The sequence below is a fragment of the Ascaphus truei genome, unplaced genomic scaffold (assembly GCF_040206685.1).
Source record: "Ascaphus truei isolate aAscTru1 unplaced genomic scaffold, aAscTru1.hap1 HAP1_SCAFFOLD_55, whole genome shotgun sequence".
NCBI classification, from domain to species: Eukaryota; Metazoa; Chordata; class Amphibia; order Anura; family Ascaphidae; genus Ascaphus; species Ascaphus truei.
Genome location: NW_027456881.1, coordinates 757,546 through 784,992, shown reverse-complemented (window position 1 = coordinate 784,992; position 27,447 = coordinate 757,546).

The window sequence follows — 27,447 nt, the reverse complement described above, 5'->3', positions numbered from 1 at the left end:
CTCTTTCTCTCTCTGCGCTCTTTCTTTCTCTTTCTCTCTGCGCTCTTTCTTTCTCTCTGCGCACTTTCTTTCTCTCTCTTTGCGCTCTTTCTCTCTCTCTGCGCACTTTCTTTCTCTCTCTCTGCGCTCTTTCTTTCTCTCTGCGCTCTTTCTCTCTCTGCGCACTTTCTCTCTCTGCGCTCTTTCTTTTTCTTTCTCTCTCTCTGCGCTCTTTCTCTCTCTCTCTCGGCGCTCTTTCTCTCTCTCTCTCTCTGCGCTCTTTCTTTCTCTTTCTCTCTCTGCGCTCTCTCTCTCTGCGCTCTTTCTTTCTCTCTGCACTCTTTCTTTCTTTCTCTCTGCGCTCTTTTTTTCTCTCTTTGCGCTCTTTTTCTCTCTCTCTGCGCTCTTTATTTCTCTCTCTGCGCTCTTTATTTCTCTCTCTGCGCTCTTTCTTTCTCTCTCTCTGTGCTCTTTCTCTCTCTCTGTGCTCTTTCTCTCTCTCTGCTCTTTCTCTCTCTGCGCTCTCTCTCTGCGCTCTTTCTTTCTCTCTCTGCGCTCTTTCTTTCTCTCTCTCTGCGCTCTTTCTTTCTCTTTCTCTCTCTGTGCTCTTTCTTTCTCTTTCTCTCTCTGCGCTCTCTCTCTCTGCGCTCTTTTTTTCTCTCTTTGCGCTCTTTTTTTCTCTCTTTGCGCTCTTTCTTTCTCTCTCTGCGCTCTTTCTTTCTCTCTCTCTGCGCTCTTTCTTTCTCTGCGCTCTTTCTTTCTCTCTCTGCACTCTTACTTTCTCTCTCTCTGCGCTCTTTCTTTCTCTCTCTGCGCTCTTTCTCTCTCTCTGCGCTCTTTCTCTCTCTCTGCGCTCTTTCTCTCTCTCTGCGCTCTTTCTCTCTCTCTGCGCTCTTTCTTTCTCTTTCTCTCTCTCTGCGCTCTTTCTCTCTCTCTCTCTGCGCTCTTTCTCTCTCTCTCTCTCTGCGCTCTTTCTTTCTCTTTCTCTCTCTGCGCTCTTTCTCTCTGTGCTCTTTCTTTCTCTCTGCGCACTTTCTTTCTCTCTCTCTGCGCTCTTTCTTTCTCTCTGCGCTCTTTCTTTCTCTCTGCGCTCTTTCTTTCTCTCTGCGCTCTTTCTTTCTCTCTGCGCTCTTTCTTTCTCTCTGCGCTCTCTCTCTCTCTGCGCTCTTTCTTTCTCTCTCTGCGCTCTTTCTTTCTCTTTCTCTCTCTGTGCTCTTTCTTTCTCTTTCTCTCTCTGCGCTCTTTCTCTCTGCGCTCTTTCTTTCTCTCTCTCTGCGCTCTTTCTTTCTCTCTGCGCTCTCTCTCTGCGCTCTTTCTTTCTCTCTCTGCGCTCTTTCTTTCTCTCTCTCTGCGCTCTTTCTTTCTCTTTCTCTCTCTGTGCTCTTTCTTTCTCTTTCTCTCTCTGCGCTCTCTCTCTCTGCGCTCTTTTTTTCTCTCTTTGCGCTCTTTTTTTCTCTCTTTGCGCTCTTTCTTTCTCTCTCTGCGCTCTTTCTTTCTCTCTCTCTGCGCTCTTTCTTTCTCTGCGCTCTTTCTTTCTCTCTCTGCGCTCTTTATTTCTCTCTCTGCGCTCTCTCTCTCTGCGCTCTCTCTCTGCGCTCTTTGTCTCTCTATGCTCTTTTTCTTTCTCTCTCTGCGCTCTTTCTTTCTCTCTGCGCTCTTTCTCTCTCACTTTCTGCGCTCTTTCTCTCTCACTCTCTGCGCTCTTTCTTTCTCTCTCTGCGCTCTTTCTTTCTTTCTCTGCGCTCTTTCTTTCTCTCTCTGCGCTCTTTCTTTCTCTCTCTGCGCTTTTTCTTTCTCTCTCTCTGCGCTCTTTCTTTCTCTCTCTCTGCGCTCTTTCTCTCGCTCTCTGCGCTCTTTCTCTCGCTCTCTGCGCTCTTCTCTCTCTGCGCTCTTTCTTTCTCTCTGCGCTCTTTCTCTCTCTGCGCTCTTTCTCTCTCTGCGCTCTTTCTCTCTCTGCGCTCTTTCTCTCTCTGCGCTCTTTCTCTATCTGTGCTCTTACTCTCTCTGCGCTCTTTCTCTCTCTGCGCTCTTTCTCTCTCTGCGCTCTTTCTCTCTCTGCGCTCTTTCTCTCTCTGCGCTCTTTCTCTCTCTTTCTCTCTCTGCGCTCTCTCTCTCTCTCTCTGCGCTCTTTCTCTCTCTCTCTGCGCCCTCTCTCTCTCTCTCTGCGCTCTTTCTTTCTCTTTCTCTCTCTGCGCTCTTTCTCTCTCTCTGCGCTCTTTCTTTCTTTCTCTCTGCGCTCTTTCTTTCTTTCTGCGCTCTTTTTTTCTCTCTCTGCGCTCTTTCTTTCTCTCTCTGTGCTTTTTCTTTCTCTCTCTCTGCGCTCTTTCTTTCTCTCTCTCTGCGCTCTTTCTCTCGCTCTCTGCGCTCTTTCTCTCGCTCTCTGCGCTCTTCTCTCTCTGCTCTCTTTCTTTCTCTCTGCGCTCTTTCTCTCTCTGCGCTCTTTCTCTCTCTGCGCTCTTTCTCTCTCTGCGCTCTTTCTCTCTCTGCGCTCTTTCTCTCTCTGTGCTCTTTCTCTCTCTGCGCTCTTTCTCTCTCTGCGCTCTTTCTCTCTCTGCGCTCTTTCTCTCTCTGCGCTCTTTCTCTCTCTTTCTCTCTCTGCGCTCTCTCTCTCTCTCTCTGCGCTCTTTCTCTCTCTCTCTGCGCCCTCTCTCTCTCTCTCTGCGCTCTTTCTTTCTCTTTCTCTCTCTGCGCTCTTTCTCTCTCTCTGCGCTCTTTCTTTCTTTCTCTCTGCGCTCTTTCTTTCTTTCTGCGCTCTTTTTTTCTCTCTTTGCGCTCTTTCTTTCTCTCTCTGCGCTCTTTCTCTCTCTCTCTCTCTGCGCTCTTTCTTTCTCTCTGCGCTCTTTCTCTCTCTGCGCACTTTCTCTCTCTGCGCTCTTTCTTTTTCTTTCTCTCTCTCTGCGCTCTTTCTCTCTCTCTCTCGGCGCTCTTTCTCTCTCTCTCTCTCTCTGCGCTATTTCTTTCTCTTTCTCTCTCTGCGCTCTCTCTCTCTGCGCTCTTTCTTTCTCTCTGCACTCTTTCTTTCTTTCTCTCTGCGCTCTTTTTTTCTCTCTTTGCACTCTTTTTCTCTCTCTCTGCGCTCTTTATTTTTCTCTCTGCGCTCTTTTTTCTCTCTCTGCGCTCTTTTTTTCTCTCTCTCTGAGCTCTCTCTCTCTCTCTGCGCTCTTTCTTTCTCTCTGCGCTCTTTCTCTCTCTGCGCTCTTTCTCTCTCTGCGCTCTTTCTCTCTCTGCGCTCTTTCTCTCTCTGCGCTCTTTCTCTCTCTGCGCTCTTTCTCTCTCTGCGCTCTTTCTCTCTCTGCGCTTTTTCTCTCTCTCTGCGCTCTTTCTCTCTCTCTGCGCTCTTTCTTTCTCTCTCTGCGCTCTTTCTTTCTCTCTCTCTCTGCGCTCTTTCTTTCTCTCTCTGCGCTCTTTCTTTCTCTCTCTCTGCGCTCTTTCTTTCTCTCTGCGCACTTTCTTTCTCTCTGCTCTCTTTCTCTCTCTCTGCGCTCTTTCTTTCTCTCTGCGCTCTTTCTCTCTCTCTGCGCTCTCTCTCTCCCTGCGCTCTCTCTCTCTCTGCGCTCTCTCTCTGCGCTCTCTCTCTGCGCACTTTCTTTCTCTCTCTGCGCTCTTTCTTTCTCTCTCTCTGCGCTCTTTCTTTCCCTCTGCGCACTTTCTTTCTCTCTGCTCTCTTTCTCTCTCTCTGCGCTCTTTCTCTCTCTCTGCGCTCTCTCTCTCTCTGCACTCTCTCACTCTCTGCGCACTCTCTCTCTCTGCGCTCTCTCTCTCTGCGCTCTCTCTCTCTCTGCGCTCTCTCTCTCTCTCTCTGCGCTCTTTCTTTCTCTCTCTCTGCGCTCTCTCTCTCTCTGCGCTCTCTCTCTCTCTCTGCGCTCTCTCTCTCTCTCTCTGCGCTCTCTCTCTCTCTGCGCTCTCTCTCTCTGCGCTCTCTCTCTCTCTGCGCTCTCTCTCTCTCTGCGCTCTCTCTCTCTCTCTCTGCGCTCTTTCTTTCTCTCTCTCTGCGCTCTCTCTCTCTCTGCGCTCTCTCTCTCTCTGCGCTCTCTCTCTCTCTCTCTGCGTTCTTTCTTTCTCTCTCTCTCTGCGCTCTTTCTTCCTCTCTCTGCGCTCTTTCTTTCTCTGCGCTTTTTCTTTCTCTCTCTCTCTCTCTGCGCTCTTTCTTTCTTTCTCTCTGCACTCTTTCTTTCTCTCTGCACTCTTACTTTCTCTCTCTCTGCGCTCTTTCTTTCTCTCTGCGCTCTTTCTCTCTCTCTGCGCTCTTTCTCTCTCTCTGCGCTCTTTCTTTCTCTTTCTCTCTCTCTGCGCTCTTTCTCTCTCTCTCTCGGCGCTCTTTCTCTCTCTCTCTCTCTGCGCTCTTTCTCTCTGCGCTCTCTCTCTCTCTGCGCTCTCTCTCTCTCTGCGCTCTCTCTCTCTCTCTCTGCGCTCTTTCTTTCTCTCTCTCTGCGCTCTCTCTCTCTCTGCGCTCTCTCTCTCTCTGCGCTCTCTCTCTCTCTCTCTGCGTTCTTTCTTTCTCTCTCTCTCTGCGCTCTTTCTTCCTCTCTCTGCGCTCTTTCTTTCTCTGCGCTTTTTCTTTCTCTCTCTCTCTCTCTGCGCTCTTTCTTTCTTTCTCTCTGCACTCTTTCTTTCTCTCTGCACTCTTACTTTCTCTCTCTCTGTGCTCTTTCTCTCTCTCTGTGCTCTTTCTCTCTCTCTGCTCTTTCTCTCTCTGCGCTCTTTCTCTCTCTCTGCGATCTTTCTCTCTCTCTGCGCTCTTTCTTCCTCTCTCTCTCTGCGCTCTTTCTTTCTCTCTGCGCTCTTTCTTTCTCACTCTCTGCGCTCTTTCTCTCTCTCTCTGCGCTCTTTCTTTCTCTCTCTCTGCGCTCTTTTTTTCTCTCTCTCTGCGCTCTTTTTTTCTCTCTCTCTGAGCTCTCTCTCTCTCTCTGCGCTCTTTCTTTCTCTCTGCGCTCTTTCTCTCTCTCTGCGCTCTTTCTTTCTCTCTGCGCTCTTTCTCTCTCTCTGCGCTCTCTCTCTCTCTGCACTCTCTCTCTTTCTGCGCTCTCTCTCTCTCTGCGCTCTCTCTCTCTCTGCGCTCTCTCTCTGCGCTCTCTCTCTGCGCTCTCTCTCTGCGCTCTTTCTTTCTCTCTCTCTGCGCTCTTTCTCTCTCTCTGCGCTCTTTCTTTCTCTCTCTCTGCGCTCTTTCTTCCTCTCTCTGCGCTCTTTCTTTCTCTGCGCTTTTTCTTTCTCTCTCTCTCTCTGCGCTCTTTCTTTCTTTCTCTCTGCGCTCTTTATTTCTCTCTGCACTCTTACTTTCTCTCTCTCTGCGCTCTTTCTTTCTCTCCCTCTGTGCTCTTTCTCTCTCTCTCTCTGCGCTCTTTCTCTCTCTCTGCGCTCTTTCTTTCTCTTTCTCTCTCTCTGCGCTCTTTCTCTCTCTCTCTCTGCGCTCTTTCTCTCTCTCTCTCTGCGCTCTTTCTTTCTCTTTCTCTCTCTGCGCTCTCTCTCTGCGCTCTTTCTTTCTCTCTGCGCACTTTCTTTCTCTCTCTCTGCGCTCTTTCTTTCTCTCTGCGCTCTTTCTCTCTCTCTGCGCTCTTTCTCTCTCTCTCTCTGCGCTCTTTCTCTCTCTCTCTCTGCGCTCTTTCTTTCTCTCTGCGCTCTTTCTCTCTTTGCGCTCTTTCTCTCTCTGCGCTCTTTCTTTCTCTTTCTCTCTCTGCGCTCTTTCTCTTTCTCTGCGCTCTTTCTCTCTCTCTCTGCGCTCTTTCTCTCTCTCTCTGCGCTCTTTCTTCCTCTCTCTCTGCGCTCTCTCTCTCTCTCTCTGCGCTCTTTCTTTCTCTCTCTGCGCTCTTTCTTTCTCTCTCTCTCTGCGCTCTTTCTTTCTCTCTGCGCTCTTTCTCTCTCTCTCTGCGCTCTTTCTTTCTCTCTCTCTGCGCTCTTTCTTTCTCTCTGCGCTCTTTCTTTCTCTCTGCGCACTTTCTTTCTCTCTGCTCTCTTTCTCTCTCTCTGCGCTCTTTCTTTCTCTCTCTGCGCTCTTTCTTGCTCTTTCTCTCTCTCTGCGCTCTTTCTCTCTCTCTCTGCGCTCTTTCTCTATCTCTCTCTGCGCTCTTTCTTTCTCTTTCTCTCTCTGCGCTCTTTCTTTCTCTTTCTCTCTCTGCGCTCTCTCTCTCTGCGCTCTTTCTTTCTCTCTTTGCGCTCTTTCTTTCTCTCTCTGCGCTCTTTCTTTCTCTCTCTCTGCGCTCTTTCTTTCTCTGCGCTCTTTCTTTCTCTCTCTCTGCGCTCTTTCTTTCTCTGCGCTCTTTCTTTCTCTCTCTGCGATCTTTATTTCTCTCTCTGCGCTTTTTCTCTCTCTCTGCGCTCTTTCTTTCTCTCTGCGCTCTTTCTTTCTTTCTCTCTCTGCGCTCTTTCTTTCTCTCTCTGTGCTCTTTCTTTCTCTGCGCTCTTTCTCTCTCTGCGCTCTCTCTCTCTGCGCTCTTTCTTTCTCTGTCTGCGCTCTTTCTTCCTCTCTCTCTCTCTGCGCTCTTTTTTTCTCTACGCTCTTTCTCTCTCTCTGCGCTCTCTCTCTCTCTCTGCGCTCTCTCTCTGTCTGCGCTCTCTCTCTGTCTGCGCTCTCTCTCTGTGCTCTCTTTTTCTCTCTGCGCTCTTTCTCTCTCTCTCTGCGCTCTTTCTTTCTCTCTCTCTGCGCTCTTTCTTTCTCTCTGCGCTCTTTCTTTCTCTCTGCGCACTTTCTTTCTCTCTGCGCTCTTTCTTTCTCTCTCTGCGCTCTTTCTTTCTTTCTCTTTCTCTCTCTCTGCGCTCTTTCTCTCTCTCTCTGCGCTCTTTCTCTATCTCTCTCTGCGCTCTTTCTTTCTCTTTCTCTCTCTGCGCTCTTTCTTTCTCTTTCTCTCTCTCTGTGCTCTTTCTCTCTCTCTGTGCTCTTTCTCTCTCTCTGCTCTTTCTCTCTCTGCGCTCTTTCTCTCTCTCTGCGCTCTTTCTCTCTCTCTGCGCTCTTTCTTCCTCTCTCTCTCTGCGCTCTTTCTTTCTCTCTGCGCTCTTTCTTTCTCACTCTCTGCGCTCTTTCTTTCTCTCTCTGCGCTTTTTCTTTCTCTCTCTCTGCGCTCTTTTTTTCTCTCTCTCTGCGCTCTTTTTTTCTCTCTCTCTGAGCTCTCTCTCTCTCTCTGCGCTCTTTCTTTCTCTCTGCGCTCTTTCTCTCTCTGCGCTCTTTCTCTCTCTGCGCTCTTTCTCTCTCTGCGCTCTTTCTCTCTCTGCGCTCTTTCTCTCTCTGCGCTCTTTCTCTCTCTGCGCTCTTTCTCTCTCTGCGCTTTTTCTCTCTCTCTGCGCTCTTTCTCTCTCTCTGCGCTCTTTCTTTCTCTCTCTGCGCTCTTTCTTTCTCTCTCTCTCTGCGCTCTTTCTTTCTCTCTCTCTGCGCTCTCTCTCTCTCTCGCTGCGCTCTTTCTCTCTCTCTCTGCGCTCTTTCTTTCTCTCTCTGCGCTCTTTCTTTCTCTCTCTCTGCGCTCTTTCTTTCTCTCTGCGCACTTTCTTTCTCTCTGCTCTCTTTCTCTCTCTCTGCGCTCTTTCTTTCTCTCTGCGCTCTTTCTCTCTCTCTGCGCTCTCTCTCTCTCTGCACTCTCTCTCTCTCTGCACTCTCTCTATTTCTGCGCTCTCTCTCTCCCTGCGCTCTCTCTCTCTCTGCGCTCTCTCTCTCTGCGCTCTCTCTCTGCGCTCTTTCTTTCTCTCTCTGCGCTCTTTCTTTCTCTCTCTCTGCGCTCTTTCTTTCCCTCTGCGCACTTTCTTTCTCTCTGCTCTCTTTCTCTCTCTCTGCGCTCTTTCTCTCTCTCTGCGCTTTCTCTCTCTCTGCACTCTCTCACTCTCTGCGCTCTCTCTCTCTCTGCGCTCTCTCTCTCTGCGCTCTCTCTCTCTCTGCGCTCTCTCTCTCTCTCTCTGCGCTCTTTCTTTCTCTCTCTCTGCGCTCTCTCTCTCTCTGCGCTCTCTCTCTCTCTCTGCGCTCTCTCTCTCTCTCTCTGCGCTCTCTCTCTCTCTGCGCTCTCTCTCTCTGCGCTCTCTCTCTCTCTGCGCTCTCTCTCTCTCTGCGCTCTCTCTCTCTCTCTCTGCGCTCTTTCTTTCTCTCTCTCTGCGCTCTTTCTCTCTCTCTGCGCTCTTTCTTTCTCTCTCTCTCTGCGCTCTTTCTTCCTCTCTCTGCGCTCTTTCTTTCTCTGCGCTTTTTCTTTCTCTCTCTCTCTCTCTGCGCTCTTTCTTTCTTTCTCTCTGCACTCTTTCTTTCTCTCTGCACTCTTACTTTCTCTCTCTCTGCGCTCTTTCTTTCTCTCTGCGCTCTTTCTCTCTCTCTGCGCTCTTTCTCTCTCTCTGCGCTCTTTCTTTCTCTTTCTCTCTCTCTGCGCTCTTTCTCTCTCTCTCTCGGCGCTCTTTCTCTCTCTCTCTCTCTGCGCTCTTTCTTTCTCTTTCTCTCTCTGCGCTCTTTCTCTCTGTGCTCTTTCTTTCTCTCTGCGCACTTTCTTTCTCTCTCTCTGCGCTCTTTCTCTCTCTGCGCTCTTTCTCTCTGCGCTCTTTCTTTCTCTCTGCGCTCTTTCTTTCTCTCTGCGCTCTTTCTTTCTCTCTGCGCTCTCTCTCTCTGCGCTCTTTCTTTCTCTCTCTGCACTCTTTCTCTCTCTCTCTGTGCGCTCTTTCTCTCTCTCTCTGCGCTCTTTCTTTCTCTTTCTCTCTCTGCGCTCTTTCGTTCTCTTTCTCTCTCTGTGCTCTTTCTCTCTGCGCTCTTTCTTTCTCTCTGCGCTCTCTCTCTGCGCTCTTTCTTTCTCTCTCTGCGCTCTTTCTCTCTCTCTGCGCTCTTTCTCTCTCTCTCTCTGCGCTCTTTCTTTCTCTTTCTCTCTCTGCGCTCTCTCTCTCTGCGCTCTATCTTTCTCTCTGCGCTCTTTTTTTCTCTCTTTGCGCTCTTTTTTTCTCTCTTTGCGCTCTTTCTTTCTCTCTCTGCGCTCTTTCTTTCTCTATGCGCTCTTTCTTTCTCTGCGCTCTTTCTTTCTCTCTGCGCTCTTTATTTCTCTCTCTGCGCTCTCTCTCTCTCTCTGCGCTCTCTCTGCGCTCTTTCTTTCTCTCTCTCTGCGCTCTTTCTTTCTCTCTGCGCTCTTTCTTTCTCTTTCTCTCTCTCTGCGCTCTTTCTCTTTCTCTCTCTGCGCTCTTTCTCTCTCTCTCTCTGCGCTCTTTCTTTCTCTTTCTCTCTCTGTGCTCTTTCTTTCTCTCTGCGCACTTTCTTTCTCTCTCTCTGCGCTCTTTCTCTCTCTCTGCGCTCTTTCTCTCTGCGCTCTTTCTTTCTCTCTGCGCTCTTTCTTTCTCTCTGCGCTCTTTCTTTCTCTCTGCGCTCTTTCTTTCTCTCTCTGCGCTCTTTCTCTCTCTCTCTGTGCGCTCTTTCTCTCTCTCTCTGCGCTCTTTCTTTCTCTTTATCTCTCTGCGCTCTTTCTTTCTCTTTCTCTCTCTGCGCTCTTTCTCTCTGCGCTCTTTCTTTCTCTCTGCGCTCTCTCTCTGCGCTCTTTCTTTCTCTCTCTGCGCTCTTTCTCTCTCTCTCTGCGCTCTTTCTCTCTCTCTCTCTGCGCTCTTTCTCTCTGCGCTCTTTCTTTCTCTCTGCGCTCTTTCTTTCTCTCTGCGCTCTTTCTTTCTCTCTGCGCTCTTTCTTTCTCTCTCTGCGCTCTTTCTCTCTCTCTCTGTGCGCTCTTTCTCTCTCTCTCTGCGCTCTTTCTTTCTCTTTATCTCTCTGCGCTCTTTCTTTCTCTTTCTCTCTCTGCGCTCTTTCTCTCTGCGCTCTTTCTTTCTCTCTGCGCTCTCTCTCTGCGCTCTTTCTTTCTCTCTCTGCGCTCTTTCTCTCTCTCTCTGCGCTCTTTCTCTCTCTCTCTCTGCGCTCTTTCTTTCTCTTTCTCTCTCTGCGCTCTCTCTCTCTGCGCTCTATCTTTCTCTCTGCGCTCTTTTTTTCTCTCTTTGCGCTCTTTTTTTCTCTCTTTGCGCTCTTTCTTTCTCTCTCTGCGCTCTTTCTTTCTCTATGCGCTCTTTCTTTCTCTGCGCTCTTTCTTTCTCTCTGCGCTCTTTATTTCTCTCTCTGCGCTCTCTCTCTCTCTCTGCGCTCTCTCTGCGCTCTTTCTTTCTCTCTCTCTGCGCTCTTTCTTTCTCTCTGCGCTCTTTCTTTCTCTTTCTCTCTCTCTGCGCTCTTTCTCTTTCTCTCTCTGCGCTCTTTCTCTCTCTCTCTCTGCGCTCTTTCTTTCTCTTTCTCTCTCTGCGCTCTTTCTCTCTGCGCTCTTTCTTTCTCTCTGCGCACTTTCTTTCTCTCTCTCTGCGCTCTTTCTCTCTCTCTGCGCTCTTTCTTTCTCTCTGCGCTCTTTCTTTCTCTCTCTGCGCTCTTTCTTTCTCTCTTTCTGCGCTCTTTCTCTCTCTCTCTGCGCTCTTTCTCTCTCTCTCTCTCTGCACTCTTTCTCTCTCTCTCTCTGCGCTCTTTCTTTCTCTTTCTCTCTCTGCGCTCTTTCTTTCTCTTTCTCTCTGCGCTCTTTCTTTCTCTCTGCGCACTTTCTTTCTCTCTCTTTGCGCTCTTTCTTTCTCTGCGCTCTTTCTTTCTCTCTGCGCTCTTTATTTCTCTCTCTGCGCTCTCTCTCTCTCTCTGCGCTCTCTCTGCGCTCTTTCTTTCTCTCTCTCTGCGCTCTTTCTTTCTCTCTGCGCTCTTTCTTTCTCTTTCTCTGCGCTCTTTCTCTTTCTCTCTCTGCGCTCTTTCTCTCTCTCTCTCTGCGCTCTTTCTTTCTCTTTCTCTCTCTGCGCTCTTTCTCTCTGCGCTCTTTCTTTCTCTCTGCGCACTTTCTTTCTCTCTCTCTGCGCTCTTTCTCTCTCTCTGCGCTCTTTCTTTCTCTCTGCGCTCTTTCTTTCTCTCTCTGCGCTCTTTCTTTCTCTCTTTCTGCGCTCTTTCTCTCTCTCTCTGCGCTCTTTCTCTCTCTCTCTCTCTGCACTCTTTCTCTCTCTCTCTCTGCGCTCTTTCTTTCTCTTTCTCTCTCTGCGCTCTTTCTTTCTCTGTCTCTCTGCGCTCTTTCTTTCTCTCTGCGCACTTTCTTTCTCTCTCTTTGCGCTCTTTCTCTCTCTCTGCGCACTTTCTTTCTCTCTCTCTGCGCTCTTTCTTTCTCTCTGCGCTCTTTCTCTCTCTGCGCACTTTCTCTCTCTGCGCTCTTTCTTTTTCTTTCTCTCTCTCTGCGCTCTTTCTCTCTCTCTCTCGGCGCTCTTTCTCTCTCTCTCTCTCTGCGCTCTTTCTTTCTCTTTCTCTCTCTGCGCTCTCTCTCTCTGCGCTCTTTCTTTCTCTCTGCACTCTTTCTTTCTTTCTCTCTGCGCTCTTTTTTTCTCTCTTTGCGCTCTTTTTCTCTCTCTCTGCGCTCTTTATTTCTCTCTCTGCGCTCTTTATTTCTCTCTCTGCGCTCTTTCTTTCTCTCTCTCTGTGCTCTTTCTCTCTCTCTGTGCTCTTTCTCTCTCTCTGCTCTTTCTCTCTCTGCGCTCTTTCTTTCTCTCTGCGCTCTCTCTCTGCGCTCTTTCTTTCTCTCTCTGCGCTCTTTCTTTCTCTCTCTCTGCGCTCTTTCTTTCTCTTTCTCTCTCTGTGCTCTTTCTTTCTCTTTCTCTCTCTGCGCTCTCTCTCTCTGCGCTCTTTTTTTCTCTCTTTGCGCTCTTTTTTTCTCTCTTTGCGCTCTTTCTTTCTCTCTCTGCGCTCTTTCTTTCTCTCTCTCTGCGCTCTTTCTTTCTCTGCGCTCTTTCTTTCTCTCTCTGCACTCTTACTTTCTCTCTCTCTGCGCTCTTTCTTTCTCTCTCTGCGCTCTTTCTCTCTCTCTGCGCTCTTTCTCTCTCTCTGCGCTCTTTCTCTTTCTCTGCGCTCTTTCTCTCTCTCTGCGCTCTTTCTTTCTCTTTCTCTCTCTGCGCTCTTTCTCTCTGTGCTCTTTCTTTCTCTCTGCGCACTTTCTTTCTCTCTCTCTGCGCTCTTTCTTTCTCTCTGCGCTCTTTCTTTCTCTCTGCGCTCTTTCTTTCTCTCTGCGCTCTCTCTCTCTCTGCGCTCTTTCTTTCTCTCTCTGCGCTCTTTCTTTCTCTTTCTCTCTCTGTGCTCTTTCTTTCTCTTTCTCTCTCTGCGCTCTTTCTCTCTGCGCTCTTTCTTTCTCTCTCTCTGCGCTCTTTCTTTCTCTCTGCGCTCTCTCTCTGCGCTCTTTCTTTCTCTCTCTGCGCTCTTTCTTTCTCTCTCTCTGCGCTCTTTCTTTCTCTTTCTCTCTCTGTGCTCTTTCTTTCTCTTTCTCTCTCTGCGCTCTCTCTCTCTGCGCTCTTTTTTTCTCTCTTTGCGCTCTTTTTTTCTCTCTTTGCGCTCTTTCTTTCTCTCTCTGCGCTCTTTCTTTCTCTCTCTCTGTGCTCTTTCTTTCTCTGCGCTCTTTCTTTCTCTCTCTGCGCTCTTTATTTCTCTCTCTGCGCTCTCTCTCTCTGCGCTCTCTCTCTGCGCTCTTTGTCTCTCTATGCTCTTTTTCTTTCTCTCTCTGCGCTCTTTCTTTCTCTCTGCGCTCTTTCTCTCTCACTCTCTGCGCTCTTTCTCTCTCACTCTCTGCGCTCTTTCTTTCTCTCTCTGCGCTCTTTCTTTCTCTCTCTGCGCTCTTTCTTTCTATCTCTGCGCTCTTTCTTTCTCTCTCTGCGCTCTTTCTTTCTCTCTCTGCGCTTTTTCTTTCTCTCTCTCTGCGCTCTTTCTCTCTCTGCGCTCTTTCTCTCTCTTTCTCTCTCTGCGCTCTCTCTCTCTCTCTGCGCTCTTTCTCTCTCTCTCTGCGCCCTCTCTCTCTCTCTCTGCGCTCTTTCTTTCTCTTTCTCTCTCTGCGCTCTTTCTCTCTCTCTGCGCTCTTTCTTTCTTTCTCTCTGCGCTCTTTCTTTCTTTCTGCGCTCTTTTTTTCTCTCTCTGCGCTCTTTCTTTCTCTCTCTGCGCTCTTTCTTTCTCTCTCTGTGCTTTTTCTTTCTCTCTCTCTGCGCTCTTTCTTTCTCTCTCTCTGCGCTCTTTCTCTCGCTCTCTGCGCTCTTTCTCTCGCTCTCTGCGCTCTTCTCTCTCTGCGCTCTTTCTTTCTCTCTGCGCTCTTTCTCTCTCTGCGCTCTTTCTCTCTCTGCGCTCTTTCTCTCTCTGCGCTCTTTCTCTCTCTGCGCTCTTTCTCTCTCTGTGCTCTTTCTCTCTCTGCGCTCTTTCTCTCTCTGCGCTCTTTCTCTCTCTGCGCTCTTTCTCTCTCTGCGCTCTTTCTCTCTCTGCGCTCTTTCTCTCTCTGCGCTCTTTCTCTCTCTTTCTCTCTCTGCGCTCTCTCTCTCTCTCTCTGCGCTCTTTCTCTCTCTCTCTGCGCCCTCTCTCTCTCTCTCTGCGCTCTTTCTTTCTCTTTCTCTCTCTGCGCTCTTTCTCTCTCTCTGCGCTCTTTCTTTCTTTCTCTCTGCGCTCTTTCTTTCTTTCTGCGCTCTTTTTTTCTCTCTTTGCGCTCTTTCTTTCTCTCTCTGCGCTCTTTCTCTCTCTCTCTCTGTGCTCTTTCTTTCTCTCTGCGCTCTTTCTCTCTCTGCGCACTTTCTCTCTCTGCGCTCTTTCTTTTTCTTTCTCTCTCTCTGCGCTCTTTCTCTCTCTCTCTCGGCGCTCTTTCTCTCTCTCTCTCTCTCTGCGCTATTTCTTTCTCTTTCTCTCTCTGCGCTCTCTCTCTCTGCGCTCTTTCTTTCTCTCTGCACTCTTTCTTTCTTTCTCTCTGCGCTCTTTTTTTCTCTCTTTGCGCTCTTTTTCTCTCTCTCTGCGCTCTTTATTTCTCTCTCTGCGCTCTTTTTTCTCTCTCTGCGCTCTTTCTTTCTCTCTCTCTGTGCTCTTTCTCTCTCTCTGTGCTCTTTCTCTCTCTCTGCTCTTTCTCTCTCTGCGCTCTTTCTCTCTCTCTGCGCTCTTTCTCTCTCTCTGCGCTCTTTCTTCCTCTCTCTCTCTGCGCTCTTTCTTTCTCTCTGCGCTCTTTCTTTCTCACTCTCTGCGCTCTTTCTCTCTCTGCGCTCTTTCTTTCTCTCTCTGCGCTTTTTCTTTCTCTCTCTCTGCGCTCTTTTTTTCTCTCTCTCTGCGCTCTTTTTTTCTCTCTCTCTGAGCTCTCTCTCTCTCTGCGCTCTTTCTTTCTCTCTGCGCTCTTTCTCTCTCTGCGCTCTTTCTCTCTCTGCGCTCTTTCTCTCTCTGCGCTCTTTCTCTCTCTGCGCTCTTTCTCTCTCTGCGCTCTTTCTCTCTCTGCGCTCTTTCTCTCTCTGCGCTCTTTCGCTCTCTGCGCTTTTTCTCTCTCTCTGCGCTCTTTCTCTCTCTCTGCGCTCTTTCTTTCTCTCTCTGCGCTCTTTCTTTCTTTCTCTCTCTGCGCTCTTTCTTTCTCTCTCTCTGCGCTCTTTCTTTCTCTCTGCGCACTTTCTTTCTCTCTGCTCTCTTTCTCTCTCTCTGCGCTCTTTCTTTCTCTCTGCGCTCTTTCTCTCTCTCTGCGCTCTCTCTCTCTCTGCACTCTCTCTCTCTCTGCACTCTCTCTATTTCTGCGCTCTCTCTCTCCCTGCGCTCTCTCTCTCTCTGCGCTCTCTCTCTGCGCTCTCACTCTGCGCTCTTTCTTTCTCTCTCTGCGCTCTTTCTTTCTCTCTCTCTGCGCTCTTTCTTTCCCTCTGCGCACTTTCTTTCTCTCTGCTCTCTTTCTCTCTCTCTGCGCTCTTTCTCTCTCTCTGCGCTCTCTCTCTCTCTGCACTCTCTCACTCTCTGCGCTCTCTCTCTCTCTGCGCTCTCTCTCTCTGCGCTCTCTCTCTCTCTGCGCTCTCTCTCTCTCTCTCTGCGCTCTTTCTTTCTCTCTCTGCGCTCTCTCTCTCTCTGCGCTCTCACTCTCTCTCTGCGCTCTCTCTCTCTCTCTGCGCTCTCTCTCTCTCTGCGCTCTCTCTCTCTGCGCTCTCTCTCTCTCTGCGCTCTCTCTCTCTCTGCGCTCTCTCTCTCTCTCTCTGCGCTCTTTCTTTCTCTCTCTCTGCGCTCTTTCTCTCTCTCTGCGCTCTTTCTTTCTCTCTCTCTCTGCGCTCTTTCTTCCTCTCTCTGCGCTCTTTCTTTCTCTGCGCTTTTTCTTTCTCTCTCTCTCTCTCTGCGCTCTTTCTTTCTTTCTCTCTGCACTCTTTCTTTCTCTCTGCACTCTTACTTTCTCTCTCTCTGCGCTCTTTCTTTCTCTCTGCGCTCTTTCTCTCTCTCTGCGCTCTTTCTCTCTCTCTGCGCTCTTTCTTTCTCTTTCTCTCTCTCTGCGCTCTTTCTCTCTCTCTCTCGGCGCTCTTTCTCTCTCTCTCTGCGCTCTTTCTTTCTCTTTCTCTCTCTGCGCTCTTTCTCTCTGTGCTCTTTCTTTCTCTCTGCGCACTTTCTTTCTCTCTCTCTGCGCTCTTTCTCTCTCTCTGCGCTCTTTATCTCTGCGCTCTTTCTTTCTCTCTGCGCTCTTTCTTTCTCTCTGCGCTCTTTCTTTCTCTCTGCGCTCTCTCTCTCTGCGCTCTTTCTTTCTCTCTCTGCGCTCTTTCTCTCTCTCTCTGTGCGCTCTTTCTCTCTCTCTCTGCGCTCTTTCTTTCTCTTTCTCTCTCTGCGCTCTTTCTTTCTCTTTCTCTCTCTGCGCTCTTTCTCTCTGCGCTCTTTCTTTCTCTCTGCGCTCTCTCTCTGCGCTCTTTCTTTCTCTCTCTGCGCTCTTTCTCTCTCTCTCTGCGCTCTTTCTCGCTCTCTCTCTGCGCTCTTTCTTTCTCTTTCTCTCTCTGCGCTCTCTCTCTCTGCACTCTATCTTTCTCTCTGCGCTCTTTTTTTCTCTCTTTGCGCTCTTTTTTTCTCTCTTTGCGCTCTTTCTTTCTCTCTCTGCGCTCTTTCTTTCTCTATGCGCTCTTTCTTTCTCTGCGCTCTTTCTTTCTCTCTGCGCTCTTTCTTTCTCTTTCTCTCTCTCTGCGCTCTTTCTCTTTCTCTCTCTGCGCTCTTTCTCTCTCTCTCTCTGCGCTCTTTCTTTCTCTTTCTCTCTCTGCGCTCTTTCTCTCTGCGCTCTTTCTTTCTCTCTGCGCACTTTCTTTCTCTCTCTCTGCGCTCTTTCTCTCTCTCTGCGCTCTTTCTTTCTCTCTGCGCTCTTTCTTTCTCTCTCTGCGCTCTTTCTTTCTCTCTTTCTGCGCTCTTTCTCTCTCTCTCTGCGCTCTTTCTCTCTCTCTCTCTCTGCACTCTTTCTCTCTCTCTCTCTGCGCTCTTTCTTTCTCTTTCTCTCTCTGCGCTCTTTCTTTCTCTTTCTCTCTGCGCTCTTTCTTTCTCTCTGCGCACTTTCTTTCTCTCTCTTTGCGCTCTTTCTCTCTCTCTGCGCACTTTCTTTCTCTCTCTCTGCGCTCTTTCTTTCTCTCTGCGCTCTTTCTCTCTCTGCGCACTTTCTCTCTCTGCGCTCTTTCTTTTTCTTTCTCTCTCTCTGCGCTCTTTCTCTCTCTCTCTCGGCGCTCTTTCTCTCTCTCTCTCTCTGCGCTCTTTCTTTCTCTTTCTCTCTCTGCGCTCTCTCTGCGCTCTTTCTTTCTCTCTGCACTCTTTCTTTCTTTCTCTCTGCGCTCTTTTTTTCTCTCTTTGCGCTCTTTTTCTCTCTCTCTGCGCTCTTTATTTCTCTCTCTGCGCTCTTTATTTCTCTCTCTGCGCTCTTTCTTTCTCTCTCTCTGTGCTCTTTCTCTCTCTCTGTGCTCTTTCTCTCTCTCTGCTCTTTCTCTCTCTGCGCTCTTTCTCTCTCTGCGCTCTTTCTCTCTCTCTGCGATCTTTCTCTCTCTCTGCGCTCTTTCTTCCTCTCTCTCTCTGCGCTCTTTCTTTCTCTCTGCGCTCTTTCTTTCTCACTCTCTGCGCTCTTTCTCTCTCTCTCTGCGCTCTTTCTTTCTCTCTCTCTGCGCTCTTTTTTTCTCTCTCTCTGCGCTCTTTTTTTCTCTCTCTGAGCTCTCTCTCTCTCTCTGCGCTCTTTCTTTCTCTCTGCGCTCTTTCTCTCTCTCTGCGCTCTTTCTTTCTCTCTGCGCTCTTTCTCTCTCTCTGCGCTCTCTCTCTCTCTGCACTCTCTCTCTTTCTGCGCTCTCTCTCTCTCTCTGCGCTCTCTCTCTCTCTGCGCTCTCTCTCTGCGCTCTCTCTCTGCGCTCTCTCTCTGCGCTCTTTCTTTCTCTCTCTCTGCGCTCTTTCTCTCTCTCTGCGCTCTTTCTTTCTCTCTCTCTGCGCTCTTTCTTCCTCTCTCTGCGCTCTTTCTTTCTCTGCGCTTTTTCTTTCTCTCTCTCTCTCTGCGCTCTTTCTTTCTTTCTCTCTGCGCTCTTTCTTTCTCTCTGCACTCTTACTTTCTCTCTCTCTGCGCTCTTTCTTTCTCTCCCTCTGCGCTCTTTCTCTCTCTCTCTCTGCGCTCTTTCTCTCTCTCTGCGCTCTTTCTTTCTCTTTCTCTCTCTCTGCGCTCTTTCTCTCTCTCTCTCTGCGCTCTTTCTCTCTCTCTCTCTGCGCTCTTTCTTTCTCTTTCTCTCTCTGCGCTCTCTCTCTGCGCTCTTTCTTTCTCTCTGCGCACTTTCTTTCTCTCTCTCTGCGCTCTTTCTTTCTCTCTGCGCTCTTTCTCTCTCTCTGCGCTCTTTCTCTCTCTCTCTCTGCGCTCTTTCTCTCTCTCTCTCTGCGCTCTTTCTTTCTCTCTGCGCTCTTTCTCTCTTTGTGCTCTTTCTCTCTCTGCGCTCTTTCTTTCTCTTTCTCTCTCTGCGCTCTTTCTCTTTCTCTGCGCTCTTTCTCTCTCTCTCTGCGCTCTTTCTCTCTCTCTCTGCGCTCTTTCTTCCTCTCTCTCTGCGCTCTCTCTCTCTCTCTCTGCGCTCTTTCTTTCTCTCTCTGCGCTCTTTCTTTCTCTCTCTCTCTGCGCTCTTTCTTTCTTTCTCTCTGCGCTCTTTCTCTCTCTCTCTGCGCTCTTTCTTTCTCTCACTCTGCGCTCTTTCTTTCTCTCTGCGCTCTTTCTTTCTCTCTGCGCACTTTCTTTCTCTCTGCTCTCTTTCTCTCTCTCTGCGCTCTTTCTTTCTCTCTCTGCGCTCTTTCTTGCTCTTTCTCTCTCTCTGCGCTCTTTCTCTCTCTCTCTGCGCTCTTTCTCTATCTCTCTCTGCGCTCTTTCTTTCTCTTTCTCTCTCTGCGCTCTTTCTTTCTCTTTCTCTCTCTGCGCTCTCTCTCTTTCTCTCTCTGCGCTCTTTCTTTCTCTTTCTCTCTCTGCGCTCTCTCTCTCTGCGCTCTTTCTTTCTCTCTTTGCGCTCTTTCTTTCTCTCTCTGCGCTCTTTCTTTCTCTCTCTCTGCGCTCTTTCTTTCTCTGCGCTCTTTCTTTCTCTCTCTCTGCGCTCTTTCTTTCTCTGCGCTCTTTCTTTCTCTCTCTGCGCTCTTTCTTTCTCTCTCTGCGCTCTTTATTTCTCTCTCTGCGCTTTTTCTCTCTCTCTGCGCTCTTTCTTTCTCTCTCTCTGCGCTCTTTCTTTCTTTCTCTCTCTGCGCTCTTTCTTTCTCTCTCTGTGCTCTTTCTTTCTCTGCGCTCTCTCTCTCTGCGCTCTTTCTTTCTCTGTCTGCGCTCTTTCTTCCTCTCTCTCTCTCTGCGCTCTTTTTTTCTCTACGCTCTTTCTCTCTCTCTGCGCTCTTTCTTTCTTTCTCTCTCTCTGCGCTCTTTCTCTCTCTCTCTTTGCGCTCTTTCTCTCTCTGCGCTCTTTCTTTCTCTTTCTCTCTCTGCGCTCTTTCTCTTTCTCTGCGCTCTTTCTCTCTCTCTCTGCGCTCTTTCTCTCTCTCTCTGCGCTCTTTCTTCCTCTCTCTCTGCGCTCTCTCTCTCTCTCTCTGCGCTCTTTCTTTCTCTCTCTGCGCTCTTTCTTTCTCTCTCTCTCTGCGCTCTTTCTTTCTTTCTCTCTGCGCTCTTTCTCTCTCTCTCTGCGCTCTTTCTTTCTCTCACTCTGCGCTCTTTCTTTCTCTCTGCGCTCTTTCTTTCTCTCTGCGCACTTTCTTTCTCTCTGCTCTCTTTCTCTCTCTCTGCGCTCTTTCTTTCTCTCTCTGCGCTCTTTCTTGCTCTTTCTCTCTCTCTGCGCTCTTTCTCTCTCTCTCTGCGCTCTTTCTCTATCTCTCTCTGCGCTCTTTCTTTCTCTTTCTCTCTCTGCGCTCTTTCTTTCTCTTTCTCTCTCTGCGCTCTCTCTCTCTGCGCTCTTTCTTTCTCTCTTTGCGCTCTTTCTTTCTCTCTCTGCGCTCTTTCTTTCTCTCTCTCTGCGCTCTTTCTTTCTCTGCGCTCTTTCTTTCTCTCTCTCTGCGCTCTTTCTTTCTCTGCGCTCTTTCTTTCTCTCTCTGCGCTCTTTATTTCTCTCTCTGCGCTTTTTCTCTCTCTCTGCGCTCTTTCTTTCTCTCTGCGCTCTTTCTTTCTTTCTCTCTCTGCGCTCTTTCTTTCTCTCTCTGTGCTCTTTCTTTCTCTGCGCTCTTTCTCTCTCTGCGCTCTCTCTCTCTGCGCTCTTTCTTTCTCTGTCTGCGCTCTTTCTTCCTCTCTCTCTCTCTGCGCTCTTTTTTTCTCTACGCTCTTTCTCTCTCTCTGCGCTCTCTCTCTCTCTCTGCGCTCTCTCTCTGTCTGCGCTCTCTCTCTGTCTGCGCTCTCTCTCTGTGCTCTCTTTTTCTCTCTGCGCTCTTTCTCTCTCTCTCTGCGCTCTTTCTTTCTCTGCGCTCTTTCTTTCTCTCTCTGCGCTCTTTATTTCTCTCTCTGCGCTTTTTCTCTCTCTCTGCGCTCTTTCTTTCTCTCTGCGCTCTTTCTTTCTTTCTCTCTCTGCGCTCTTTCTTTCTCTCTCTGTGCTCTTTCTTTCTCTGCGCTCTTTCTCTCTCTGCGCTCTCTCTCTCTGCGCTCTTTCTTTCTCTGTCTGCGCTCTTTCTTCCTCTCTCTCTCTCTGCGCTCTTTTTTTCTCTACGCTCTTTCTCTCTCTCTGCGCTCTCTCTCTCTCTCTGCGCTCTCTCTCTGTCTGCGCTCTCTCTCTGTCTGCGCTCTCTCTCTGTGCTCTCTTTTTCTCTCTGCGCTCTTTCTCTCTCTCTCTGCGCTCTTTCTTTCTCTCTCTCTGCGCTCTTTCTTTCTCTCTGCGCTCTTTCTTTCTCTCTGCGCACTTTCTTTCTCTCTGCGCTCTTTCTTTCTCTCTCTGCGCTCTTTCTTTCTTTCTCTTTCTCTCTCTCTGCGCTCTTTCTCTCTCTCTCTGCGCTCTTTCTCTATCTCTCTCTGCGCTCTTTCTTTCTCTTTCTCTCTCTGCGCTCTTTCTCTCTGCGCTCTTTCTTTCTCTCTCTCTGCGCTCTTTCTTTCTCTCTGCGCTCTTTCTTTCTCTCTCTGCGCTCTTTCTTTCTCTCTCTCTGCGCTCTTTCTTTCTCTTTCTCTCTCTGTGCTCTTTCTTTCTCTTTCTCTCTCTGCGCTCTCTCTCTCTGCGCTCTTTTTTTCTCTCTTTGCGCTCTTTTTTTCTCTCTTTGCGCTCTTTCTTTCTCTCTCTGCGCTCTTTCTTTCTCTCTCTCTGCGCTCTTTCTTTCTCTGCGCTCTTTCTTTCTCTCTCTGCGCTCTTTATTTCTCTCTCTGCGCTCTCTCTCTCTGCGCTCTCTCTCTGCGCTCTTTGTCTCTCTATGCTCTTTTTCTTTCTCTCTCTGCGCTCTTTCTTTCTCTCTGCGCTCTTTCTCTCTCACTCTCTGCGCTCTTTCTTTCTCTCTCTGCGCTCTTTCTTTCTCTCTCTGCGCTCTTTCTTTCTATCTCTGCGCTCTTTCTTTCTCTCTCTGCGCTCTTTCTTTCTCTCTCTGCGCTTTTTCTTTCTCTCTCTCTGCGCTCTTTCTTTCTCTCTCTCTGCGCTCTTTCTCTCGCTCTCTGCGCTCTTTCTCTCGCTCTCTGCGCTCTTCTCTCTCTGCGCTCTTTCTTTCTCTCTGCGCTCTTTCTCTCTCTGCGCTCTTTCTCTCTCTGCGCTCTTTCTCTCTCTGCGCTCTTTCTCTCTCTGCGCTCTTTCTCTATCTGTGCTCTTACTCTCTCTGCGCTCTTTCTCTCTCTGCGCTCTTTCTCTCTCTGCGCTCTTTCTCTCTCTGCGCTCTTTCTCTCTCTGCGCTCTTTCTCTCTCTTTCTCTCTCTGCGCTCTCTCTCTCTCTCTGCGCTCTTTCTCTCTCTCTCTGCGCCCTCTCTCTCTCTCTCTGCGCTCTTTCTTTCTCTTTCTCTCTCTGCGCTCTTTCTCTCTCTCTGCGCTCTTTCTTTCTTTCTCTCTGCGCTCTTTCTTTCTTTCTGCGCTCTTTTTTTCTCTCTCTGCGCTCTTTCTTTCTCTCTCTGCGCTCTTTCTTTCTCTCTCTGTGCTTTTTCTTTCTCTCTCTCTGCGCTCTTTCTTTCTCTCTCTCTGCGCTCTTTCTCTCGCTCTCTGCGCTCTTTCTCTCGCTCTCTGCGCTCTTCTCTCTCTGCGCTCTTTCTTTCTCTCTGCGCTCTTTCTCTCTCTGCGCTCTTTCTCTCTCTGCGCTCTTTCTCTCTCTGCGCTCTTTCTCTCTCTGCGCTCTTTCTCTCTCTGTGCTCTTTCTCTCTCTGCGCTCTTTCTCTCTCTGCGCTCTTTCTCTCTCTGCGCTCTTTCTCTCTCTGCGCTCTTTCTCTCTCTGCGCTCTTTCTCTCTCTTTCTCTCTCTGCGCTCTCTCTCTCTCTCTCTGCGCTCTTTCTCTCTCTCTCTGGGCCCTCTCTCTCTCTCTCTGCGCTCTTTCTTTCTCTTTCTCTCTCTGCGCTCTTTCTCTCTCTCTGCGCTCTTTCTTTCTTTCTCTCTGCGCTCTTTCTTTCTTTCTGCGCTCTTTTTTTCTCTCTTTGCGCTCTTTCTTTCTCTCTCTGCGCTCTTTCTCTCTCTCTCTCTCTGCGCTCTTTCTTTCTCTCTGCGCTCTTTCTCTCTCTGCGCACTTTCTCTCTCTGCGCTCTTTCTTTTTCTTTCTCTCTCTCTGCGCTCTTTCTCTCTCTCTCTCGGCGCTCTTTCTCTCTCTCTCTCTCTCTGCGCTATTTCTTTCTCTTTCTCTCTCTGCGCTCTCTCTCTCTGCGCTCTTTCTTTCTCTCTGCACTCTTTCTTTCTTTCTCTCTGCGCTCTTTTTTTCTCTCTTTGCGCTCTTTTTCTCTCTCTCTGCGCTCTTTATTTCTCTCTCTGCGCTCTTTTTTCTCTCTCTGCGCTCTTTCTTTCTCTCTCTCTGTGCTCTTTCTCTCTCTCTGTGCTCTTTCTCTCTCTCTGCTCTTTCTCTCTCTGCGCTCTTTCTCTCTCTCTGCGCTCTTTCTCTCTCTCTGCGCTCTTTCTTCCTCTCTCTCTCTGCGCTCTTTCTTTCTCTCTGCGCTCTTTCTTTCTCACTCTCTGCGCTCTTTCTCTCTCTGCGCTCTTTCTTTCTCTCTCTGCGCTTTTTCTTTCTCTCTCTCTGCGCTCTTTTTTTCTCTCTCTCTGCGCTCTTTTTTTCTCTCTCTCTGAGCTCTCTTTCTCTCTCTGCGCTCTTTCTCTCTCTCTGCGCTCTTTCTCTCTCTCTGCGCTCTTTCTTCCTCTCTCTCTCTGCGCTCTTTCTTTCTCTCTGCGCTCTTTCTTTCTCACTCTCTGCGCTCTTTCTCTCTCTGCGCTCTTTCTTTCTCTCTCTGCGCTTTTTCTTTCTCTCTCTCTGCGCTCTTTTTTTCTCTCTCTCTGCGCTCTTTTTTTCTCTCTCTCTGAGCTCTCTCTCTCTCTCTGCGCTCTTTCTTTCTCTCTCTGTGCTTTTTCTTTCTCTCTCTCTGCGCTCTTTCTTTCTCTCTCTCTGCGCTCTTTCTCTCGCTCTCTGCGCTCTTTCTCTCGCTCTCTGCGCTCTTCTCTCTCTGCGCTCTTTCTTTCTCTCTGCGCTCTTTCTCTCTCTGCGCTCTTTCTCTCTCTGCGCTCTTTCTCTCTCTGCGCTCTTTCTCTCTCTGCGCTCTTTCTCTCTCTGTGCTCTTTCTCTCTCTGCGCTCTTTCTCTCTCTGCGCTCTTTCTCTCTCTGCGCTCTTTCTCTCTCTGCGCTCTTTCTCTCTCTGCGCTCTTTCTCTCTCTTTCTCTCTCTGCGCTCTCTCTCTCTCTCTCTGCGCTCTTTCTCTCTCTCTCTGGGCCCTCTCTCTCTCTCTCTGCGCTCTTTCTTTCTCTTTCTCTCTCTGCGCTCTTTCTCTCTCTCTGCGCTCTTTCTTTCTTTCTCTCTGCGCTCTTTCTTTCTTTCTGCGCTCTTTTTTTCTCTCTTTGCGCTCTTTCTTTCTCTCTCTGCGCTCTTTCTCTCTCTCTCTCTCTGCGCTCTTTCTTTCTCTCTGCGCTCTTTCTCTCTCTGCGCACTTTCTCTCTCTGCGCTCTTTCTTTTTCTTTCTCTCTCTCTGCGCTCTTTCTCTCTCTCTCTCGGCGCTCTTTCTCTCTCTCTCTCTCTCTGCGCTATTTCTTTCTCTTTCTCTCTCTGCGCTCTCTCTCTCTGCGCTCTTTCTTTCTCTCTGCACTCTTTCTTTCTTTCTCTCTGCGCTCTTTTTTTCTCTCTTTGCGCTCTTTTTCTCTCTCTCTGCGCTCTTTATTTCTCTCTCTGCGCTCTTTTTTCTCTCTCTGCGCTCTTTCTTTCTCTCTCTCTGTGCTCTTTCTCTCTCTCTGTGCTCTTTCTCTCTCTCTGCTCTTTCTCTCTCTGCGATCTTTCTCTCTCTCTGCGCTCTTTCTCTCTCTCTGCGCTCTTTCTTCCTCTCTCTCTCTGCGCTCTTTCTTTCTCTCTGCGCTCTTTCTTTCTCACTCTCTGCGCTCTTTCTCTCTCTGCGCTCTTTCTTTCTCTCTCTGCGCTTTTTCTTTCTCTCTCTCTGCGCTCTTTTTTTCTCTCTCTCTGCGCTCTTTTTTTCTCTCTCTCTGAGCTCTCTCTCTCTCTCTGCGCTCTTTCTTTCTCTCTGCACTCTTTCTCTCTCTGCGCTCTTTCTCTCTCTGCGCTCTTTCTCTCTCTGCGCTCTTTCTCTCTCTGCGCTCTTTCTCTCTCTGCGCTCTTTCTCTCTCTGCGCTCTTTCTCTCTCTGCGCTCTTTCTCTCTCTGCGCTTTTTCTCTCTCTCTGCGCTCTTTCTCTCTCTCTGCGCTCTTTCTTTCTCTCTCTGCGCTCTTTCTTTCTCTCTCTCTCTGCGCTCTTTCTTTCTCTCTCTCTGCGCTCTCTCTCTCTCTCGCTGCGCTCTTTCTCTCTCTCTCTGCGCTCTTTCTTTCTCTCTCTGCGCTCTTTCTTTCTCTCTCTCTGCGCTCTTTCTTTCTCTCTGCGCACTTTCTTTCTCTCTGCTCTCTTTCTCTCTCTCTGCGCTCTTTCTTTCTCTCTGCGCTCTTTCTCTCTCTCTGCGCTCTCTCTCTCTCTGCACTTTCTCTCTCTCTGCACTCTCTCTATTTCTGCGCTCTCTCTCTCCCTGCGCTCTCTCTCTCTCTGCGCTCTCTCTCTGCGCTCTCTCTCTGCGCTCTTTCTTTCTCTCTCTGCGCTCTTTCTTTCTCTCTCTCTGCGCTCTTTCTTTCCCTCTGCGCACTTTCTTTCTCTCTGCTCTCTTTCTCTCTCTCTGCGCTCTTTCTCTCTCTCTGCGCTCTCTCTCTCTCTGCACTCTCTCACTCTCTGCGCTCTCTCTCTCTCTGCGCTCTCTCTCTCTGCGCTCTCTCTCTCTCTGCGCTCTCTCTCTCTCTCTCTGCGCTCTTTCTTTCTCTCTCTCTGCGCTCTCTCTCTCTCTGCGCTCTCACTCTCTCTCTGCTCTCTCTCTCTCTCTCTCTGCGCTCTCTCTCTCTCTGCGCTCTCTCTCTCTGCGCTCTCTCTCTCTCTGCGCTCTCTCTCTCTCTGCGCTCTCTCTCTCTCTCTCTGCGCTCTTTCTTTCTCTCTCTCTGCGCTCTTTCTCTCTCTCTGCGCTCTTTCTTTCTCTCTCTCTCTGCGCTCTTTCTTCCTCTCTCTGCGCTCTTTCTTTCTCTGCGCTTTTTCTTTCTCTCTCTCTCTCTCTGCGCTCTTTCTTTCTTTCTCTCTGCACTCTTTCTTTCTCTCTGCACTCTTACTTTCTCTCTCTCTGCGCTCTTTCTTTCTCTCTGCGCTCTTTCTCTCTCTCTGCGCTCTTTCTCTCTCTATTCGCTCTTTCTTTCTCCTTCTCTCTCTCTGCGCTCTTTCTCTCTCTCTCTCGGCGCTCTTTCTCTCTCTCTCTGCGCTCTTTCTTTCTCTTTCTCTCTCTGCGCTCTTTCTCTCTGTGCTCTTTCTTTCTCTCTGCGCACTTTCTTTCTCTCTCTCTGCGCTCTTTCTCTCTCTCTGCGCTCTTTCTCTCTGCGCTCTTTCTTTCTCTCTGCGCTCTTTCTTTCTCTCTGCGCTCTTTCTTTCTCTCTGCGCTCTCTCTCTCTGTGCGCTCTTTCTCTCTCTCTCTGCGCTCTTTCTTTCTCTTTCTCTCTCTGCGCTCTTTCTTTCTCTTTCTCTCTCTGCGCTCTTTCTCTCTGCGCTCTTTCTTTCTCTCTGCGTTCTCTCTCTGCGCTCTTTCTTTCTCTCTCTGCGCTCTTTCTCTCTCTCTCTGCGCTCTTTCTCTCTCTCTCTCTGCGCTCTTTCTTTCTCTTTCTCTCTCTGCGCTCTCTCTCTCTGCGCTCTATCTTTCTCTCTGCGCTCTTTTTTTCTCTCTTTGCGCTCTTTTTTTCTCTCTTTGCGCTCTTTCTTTCTCTCTCTGCGCTCTTTCTTTCTCTATGCGCTCTTTCTTTCTCTGCGCTCTTTCTTTCTCTCTGCGCTCTTTATTTCTCTCTCTGCGCTCTCTCTCTCTCTCTGCGCTCTCTCTGCGCTCTTTCTTTCTCTCTCTCTGCGCTCTTTCTTTCTCTCTGCGCTCTTTCTTTCTCTTTCTCTCTCTCTGCGCTCTTTCTCTTTCTCTCTCTGCGCTCTTTCTCTCTCTCTCTCTGCGCTCTTTCTTTCTCTTTCTCTCTCTGCGCTCTTTCTCTCTGCGCTCTTTCTTTCTCTCTGCGCACTTTCTTTCTCTCTCTCTGCGCTCTTTCTCTCTCTCTGCGCTCTTTCTTTCTCTCTGCGCTCTTTCTTTCTCTCTCTGCGCTCTTTCTTTCTCTCTTTCTGCGCTCTTTCTCTCTCTCTCTGCGCTCTTTCTCTCTCTCTCTCTCTGCGCTCTTTCTCTCTCTCTCTCTCTGCACTCTTTCTCTCTCTCTCTCTGCGCTCTTTCTTTCTCTCTGCGCACTTTCTTTCTCTCTCTTTGCGCTCTTTCTCTCTCTCTGCGCACTTTCTTTCTCTCTCTCTGCGCTCTTTCTTTCTCTCTGCGCTCTTTCTCTCTCTGCGCACTTTCTCTCTCTGCGCTCTTTCTTTTTCTTTCTCTCTCTCTGCGCTCTTTCTCTCTCTCTCTCGGCGCTCTTTCTCTCTCTCTCTCTCTGCGCTCTTTCTTTCTCTTTCTCTCTCTGCGCTCTCTCTGCGCTCTTTCTTTCTCTCTGCACTCTTTCTTTCTTTCTCTCTGCGCTCTTTTTTTCTCTCTTTGCGCTCTTTTTCTCTCTCTCTGCGCTCTTTATTTCTCTCTCTGCGCTCTTTATTTCTCTCTCTGCGCTCTTTCTTTCTCTCTCTCTGTGCTCTTTCTCTCTCTCTGTGCTCTTTCTCTCTCTCTGCTCTTTCTCTCTCTGCGCTCTTTCTCTCTCTCTGCGATCTTTCTCTCTCTCTGCGCTCTTTCTTCCTCTCTCTCTCTGCGCTCTTTCTTTCTCTCTGCGCTCTTTCTTTCTCAATCTCTGCGCTCTTTCTCTCTCTCTCTGCGCTCTTTCTTTCTCTCTCTCTGCGCTCTTTTTTTCTCTCTCTCTGCGCTCTTTTTTTCTCTCTCTCTGAGCTCTCTCTCTCTCTCTGCGCTCTTTCTTTCTCTCTGCGCTCTTTCTCTCTCTCTGCGCTCTTTCTTTCTCTCTGCGCTCTTTCTCTCTCTCTGCGCTCTCTCTCTCTCTGCACTCTCTCTCTTTCTGCGCTCTCTCTCTCTCTGCGCTCTCTCTCTCTCTGCGCTCTCTCTCTGCGCTCTCTCTCTGCGCTCTCTCTCTGCGCTCTTTCTTTCTCTCTCTCTGCGCTCTTTCTCTCTCTCTGCGCTCTTTCTTTCTCTCTCTCTGCGCTCTTTCTTCCTCTCTCTGCGCTCTTTCTTTCTCTGCGCTTTTTCTTTCTCTCTCTCTCTCTGCGCTCTTTCTTTCTTTCTCTCTGCGCTCTTTCTTTCTCTCTGCACTCTTACTTTCTCTCTCTCTGCGCTCTTTCTTTCTCTCCCTCTGCGCTCTTTCTCTCTCTCTCTCTGCGCTCTTTCTCTCTCTCTGCGCTCTTTCTTTCTCTTTCTCTCTCTCTGCGCTCTTTCTCTCTCTCTCTCTGCGCTCTTTCTCTCTCTCTCTCTGCGCTCTTTCTTTCTCTTTCTCTCTCTGCGCTCTCTCTCTGCGCTCTTTCTTTCTCTCTGCGCACTTTCTTTCTCTCTCTCTGCGCTCTTTCTTTCTCTCTGCGCTCTTTCTCTCTCTCTGCGCTCTTTCTCTCTCTCTCTCTGCGCTCTTTCTCTCTCTCTCTCTGCGCTCTTTCTTTCTCTCTGCGCTCTTTCTCTCTTTGCGCTCTTTCTCTCTCTGCGCTCT